The sequence below is a fragment of the Triticum dicoccoides genome, chromosome 4B, assembly GCF_002162155.2.
Source record: "Triticum dicoccoides isolate Atlit2015 ecotype Zavitan chromosome 4B, WEW_v2.0, whole genome shotgun sequence".
Taxonomy (NCBI): Eukaryota; Viridiplantae; Streptophyta; class Magnoliopsida; order Poales; family Poaceae; genus Triticum; species Triticum dicoccoides.
Genome location: NC_041387.1, coordinates 112275374 through 112281957, shown reverse-complemented (window position 1 = coordinate 112281957; position 6584 = coordinate 112275374).

The window sequence follows — 6584 nt, the reverse complement described above, 5'->3', positions numbered from 1 at the left end:
AATGTCCCACCACCTGTCCTTATAAATAGGCACGGGGGGCTTTTTCACTTTTTACCCCCCCCCCCCCCCCACCTCTTCTTCTTCCTCCATGCAACCTTTGCCGCACGAGAGCTCTGTCGCTCCAGCCACCCTTCACCAACGAATCCGACAGGGCCGCTACATCAACCTGTTGTGACCAGAAATCTGCGGTGTTCATCCGCTCTTCCTCAACACTGCCAGATATTCTTTTTCCCCTTTCTCGGATTCACATTAGATCAATCATATTCATAGGGTTTGTCGGAGTTCTTCACAGCTCTTCATAGTTTGTCAATCTGTTCCTCAGAACCTGCAGTTTAATCTAAGAACTACAAAGAAGTAGCGCAGCGGCAGTTTTTAGCCCTTTATTCATATCCTGGATAGATCCCATCTTCTCATAAATCAATGCACAGGTCTCTAGTTCTTCCACTGTGGTGCCTTAGGTTTAGCAATTGCATTTCTTTTCTTGAGCAACTGTAGATCCAAAATTATAGGCACAATCTGGGAAACTTGTTTGCCCCATGCTTAGCAAAATTCCATCAATCTTAGATTTGTATATAATGACCCGCCCTTCTACTTTGGGAGGTTTAATCTCAAGTTGCGACCCTCTAGTGATTGGCCGGCTTAAATCATCATAACTTGACCTGCCATATGTAAATTATCCTATATGTGCTTTAATCTCTGTCTCCGTAAACATTAGGCGGCTTACCATCATAATATTAACCCGCCATACTCTTGCTCCAAGGCCACAACCTTCTAAACAATCAACCTGACTAGGACTCCCACTTCTTGCGATTGGGTTGCTTCGCAAGTTTCTGAACTCTCTCTCAATGATTATGTTGACATGGGAGTCCTGCAAGCGAAGAATGTCATCCATTGGTGAGTTCTAGGTGCTGAAACTAGACCTCAACCTAAAGAAGGCGAAGTTGTTCTCTTTTCAAATCACCTCCTCTGCGGTTTATCACCACCCGGGACAAAAAAATTCTGGGATGTTCTGCATTTTTATAAGTTTCACCCTGAAGACATTGGCCCCAATTCTATTTCCAACATATGCAATTTTCAAGTCTTCTGTGAAGTATACCTTCAACAAGAGCCGGAGGTTGACCTATTCAGAGAATACTTTTATCCTAACCGCCAAACTGAGATGACAGATGGGCCTAGTCTTGAGCTTGGTGGGATTTCCATTCAGAGGCGAAGAGATGTGATGTTCCCAGCGGCTGTATTGCCTAGCCACCCCAAAGATTGGAATTGCACTTGGTTCTATTGACAAGACACCTCTCCAGCTGGTGAGAGTCCTTTGTCGGGTTTCCGACCTTTCCGGCTTAGCCCCACCCACGAGCTTCCAGATCCTATCACTACTGCAGAAAAAGCTAAAATATTCATCCACCTTTCCAAAAATAAGGGCTCTGGTAGCAAATGGCTTATATGGAGTCTATCTAGTTTGTTGTTGGGTCTCTTGGAGAATTTTTCCACTGAGTCGGCGCAGCGCCTTAATGTGTGAGTACACAAGCGAGACTACAGATCCTCTGTGCTATAATCAGACATCCTTGGATGATAAGGAGACCACTGATATGGTTAAATCATTGCTTGGAGAGTCTTTGGAAAATTGCCGCAAAGTGGGAATGAACCCTTTCTGCATGCTTAACCCAGCTCCACCTATAAGTATTTTAGATGAACTTTCAACTTGTCTACTTGTTTCTCTGCATTTCATATTGCTTAACTTATTGTTCCTGTATCCAAAGGCCAGTTCTCCCTTCTAGAACAAGAAATTGCAAGCCGCCGCCCTGGTCAAGAAGCTTAAGACCAAAGCCAGTGCTCCAGGTCGTCGCAAAAAATAAACGACAGAAGACCTTCTCGAGCTGGATGACTAGGAGGTAGAACTCGACTCCCTTGGCCATCTTTTTATGCAACTTATTGATGCCGACTCTTCTCAGGATGACGTGGAGACTATTGGGGAACATAGCATGCAATTTCAAAAAAAATCCTATGCTCACGCAAGATCTATCTAGGAGATGCATAGCAACGAGAGGGGGAGAGTGTGTCCATGTACCCTCATAGACCTAAAGCGTAAGCGTTTGTCAATGTCGTTGATGTAGTCGAGCTTCTTCTTGTTCCGACCGATCAAGTACAGAACATACGGCACCTCCGAGTTCTGCACACGTTTAGCTCGACGACGTCCCTCGAACTCTTGATCCGGCAGAGTGTCGAAGAAGTAGAAGAGTTCCATCAGCATGACGGCATGGTGACGGTGATGGTGAAGTTATCCACGCAGGGCTTTGCCTAAGCACTACGTGAATATGACCGGAGGCGTAAACTGTGGAGGGGGGCGCCGCACACGGCTAAAAATCGTTGGTGTGTGTTCTAGATGCCCCCTCCCCGGTATTATATAGGTGGGAGGGGGAGAGAGGCAGCCTAGGGCGTGCCCAAGTAGGAGCAATCCTACTTCGGCCCCTGGTCCAATTCGGCCTCCCTCCTTTCCTTTTACCGGAAGGGGAAAAAGGGAAGAGAGGGAGGAGGAAGGAAAGGGGGGCGAACCCCGTCCTCCTCCTATTCGGCCTCCTTCCTTATGTGGGGGCGCCACCCCTTGTGGGCTTGTTTGCTCCCCTCCTATGGCCCATAAGGCCCATTATTCCCCCAAGGGTTCCGGTAACCCCCCCCCCCGGTACTCCAATATGTACCCGATAGACCCCGGAAGACTTGCGGTGTCCGAATACTATCATCCTATATATCAATCTTTACCTCTAGACCATTTCGAGACTCCTCTTCATGTCTGTCATCTAATCCGGGACTCCGAACAACATTCGATCACCAAATCACATAACTCATATAATACAAAATCGTCATCGAACGTTAAGCATGCGGACCCTACGGGTTCGAGAACTATGTAGACAGGACCGAGACACCTCTCCGGTCAATAAACAATAGCGGAACCTGGATGCTCATATTGGCTCCCACATATTCTACGAAGATCTTTCTCGGTCGAACCGTTATGACAACATACATTATTCCCTTTGTCATCGGTATGTTACTTGCCCGAGATTCGATCGTCGGTATCTTCATACCTAGTTCAATCTTGTTACCGACAAGTCTCTTTACTCGTTCCATAATGCATCATCCTGTAACTAACTCATTAGTCACTTTGCTTGCAAGGCTTCTGATGATGTGCATTGCAGAGAAGGCCCAGAGATACCTCTCCGATACTCAGAGTGACAAATCCTAATCTCGATCTATGCCAACCCAACAAACACCTTCGGAGATACCTGTAGTGCATCTTTATAATCACCCAGATATGTTGTGACGTTTGATAGCACACAAGGAATTCCTATGGTATCCGGGAGTTGCATAATCTCATAGTCGGAGGAATATGTATTTGACATGAAGAAATCAATAGCAATAAAACTGAACGATCATTATGCTAAGCTAACGGATGGGTCTTGTCCATCACATCATTCTCCTAATGATGTGATCCCGTTCATCAAATGACAACACATGTCTATGGTTAGGAAACTTAACCATCTTTGATTAACGAGCTAGTCTAGCAGAGGCTTACTAGGGACACGGTGTTTTGTCTATGTATCCACACATGTATCAAGTTTCCGGTTAATACAATTATAGCATGAATAATAAACATTTATCATGAAATAAGTAAAGATAAAATAACAACTTTATTATTGTCTCTAGGGCATATTTCCTTCAGAGACAAGCCAGGATAATGCAACCGAGGTAATACCTATCTCCTCTGACTCAAGTCCTTACATAGAAAGAAAACTTGGTGGGTCATCCGGAAAGTAAGATTTTCTCATCATCTTGCTCATGTGGACCCCAATTTTCTTTTGAAGAAGCAGCAACATGACTCAAGACGTATGACCCGGAGTGACGGTACTCAAGATCTCGTCTTCGGCTTACCCAATACCCCTGCCCCTCGCAAGCGTCGAAATGAGGTGCCTCATAGACCAACTATGTCTCTTCCCCAAGCCGGCCTCATATGTCAACCTCTAGATTCTTCTGACTCAAAATATCAGGGAACGCCACCATCATCCGGCGACTCTACAGGAACTCAAATGACTGTCTTCAAGGTTGCCCAAGGGTAAGTATCTATTTTTACTCACACATGACTTGCCATGACATACTCATGTATTCTTACACTCTTGTTGCAGTGGTGTAGCAAAAGCAGGCAAGAAGCAAAAGGTGGGTGGTTCCTCCAAGGACCCCCAAGTTGCTGAGCCGGAGAAACAGGTGGCAGAAATCTCTGGAGCCATCAATCAAGACCCTGAAGAGCTTGTCAATCACCCACCACCATTAAATGATGCTACCGTTCTTGATCCAATGCACAGTAAAATTAACCCAGCAACCATTCATGACCCGTCGAGCCCAAAAGCCACCAAGCCCTGCCAAGTTGACTGAGGAGGCCCACCTTAACAAGGATTGTGATGACGTGACTATCACCGGGACGGCTTACACAGTGTCAGGAGGTTCAACTGTACTAGCCAAGCCTAGAACTAAGGAAGAATCTCCTTCCTTAGAAAAAGGCAAAGCCAAGCTGGATCTGGAGAGCTACTCCTCCTTCAGTGCAAGAGACGTGTGTGTAGATTATTTAAGCCGCCACAACACAAGTCAAGACATGGAAGCTTGGCTAGTTCAACTTATGAAGCAGAAATATGAGGTATGAAACCATCCCTTTCCTTTTTAGCCTTGCTGACATACTTATATCCATAACATACCCCAAGTATAAAGTATAGGAAAAGTATTGAGTATACTTTAGACTGATAAAATCTTCAAAAAAGTAACCTCCAAGGACCGGCTTAACTTTCCAAAGAGAACCGGGGTTTACAGCCATGTAAAACCAAATATATAACCTCCAAATACCGAATTAACTTACCAAAGTGAGGCGGGCCTTATAATCATTTCATAAATCGAAATATGTAGCCCCCAAGGGCCGGCTTAACTTACCAAAGTAAGATGGTTCTTAACAACCTTAATAGAATCAAACATGTAGCCCCAAAGGGCCAGCTTAATCTGATAAGATCAGCCGGGTCTCAATGACCTTAATAGAATCAAGCATGTAGCCCCCAAGGGCCGGCTTAATCTGATAAGATCTGTTGTGTCTCAATGACCTTAATAGAATCAAACATGTAGCCCCCAAGGGCCGGCTTAATCTGATATGATCAGCTAGGTCCCAGTCAGAAATTGAAATGACCTACATTAGGCTCCAAGTGCCAAGTAGATTGCTTGTAACGTGCTTGGGACTTTAATAGAATTATATCACTAATAGTTGCTCCTTATTTGGTAACCATTGTTTCAATATTGTATGTCAGGAGGAGTTGAGCATGAAAGAGTCGCAGCTGGGCGACTTAAGGAAGAGTATTGAACTGCAACAAGCTGAAACCTCCAAGGCTGAGTCCAAGCTGAAATCTTCGTTGGAAGAAATTGAGAAACTTAAGGCGGGGTTTGACACTGAGAGAAATTCCTGGGAAGCGGACAAGGTTACACTGCAGAAAAGAGCTGAAGAAGCTGAAAATCAACTTAAGCCAGTGACTGATGAACTTGCCGGCTTAAAGCAACACATAACTCACATGACAGCCGCCACCTTCGGTAAGTTAAACATTTGTAGCTCATCATCTGTTTTACTACTTCTTTAGCCCGCCGTGCGATTCATATTAGATAATATATAACCCACCTATCAACTCTTGAATAGGCCCTAGAAGCACAAATCTTGGTCAAAACATGCTGCTCAAATTGAAGGCAGTTTACTCATTGATTGAGCAGCTATATGCTCTTGTTGCCTTATCCGGTGGGAAAAAAACCTCCAACCCAAATCAAGAATGTGTTGGGTCAATTCTCAACCGGACTGGCTCAAATTGAGGAGCACAAACTATTAGGCGCCCGTGCAGGAGCTATTGTTGCTCTAGGCCGGGCCAAAGCGTGGCAGTTAGAACTTGACCTGGAGGAGATAGCCATTGGATGCCCAGAGTTCAAAGATGATGGGTCAAACTTTTAAGAAAAAGACTTCAACCAATGCGTCAGAGCAATGCGGCCTGTGGCGTGCAAGCTCATAGAGGAGTTGAATCTGAACAAGTACAAGCCGATGTATGATGAAGAAAACAACAAGATTAAGCCACTCACACATGAAGTGATGGACCTTGTTCCTCCAAGGCGTAAGCATACCTTCACCCCTGATGTTGATCCTTCCATTATATTTAATGATGAAGCCACATTCGAAGCTTTAACCGGCATCGACTGGACATCGGCTGACCTTCAGATGGTCAACAAGGAAGAAGCGGTGCGGGATGACCCAGAGTCGTCAATGCGTCCAGAAGACAATTGATCATGCGGCTCTTAGGCCAGATATATAGGAATGCAGCTCCAAAAACTTTGGACTCAATCTTTTGGGCTTAATGGAAGCCTTGTAATAGGGTAGTTTAAAATGATGGTCCACCCTGCCATGCCTTCGTGCATGTTGATCTCCATGGTTGGTCTGGAAGTTGAACTTTATTGCATAACTGATGTGATCATATATATATATATATATATATATATATATATATATATATATATATATATATATATAT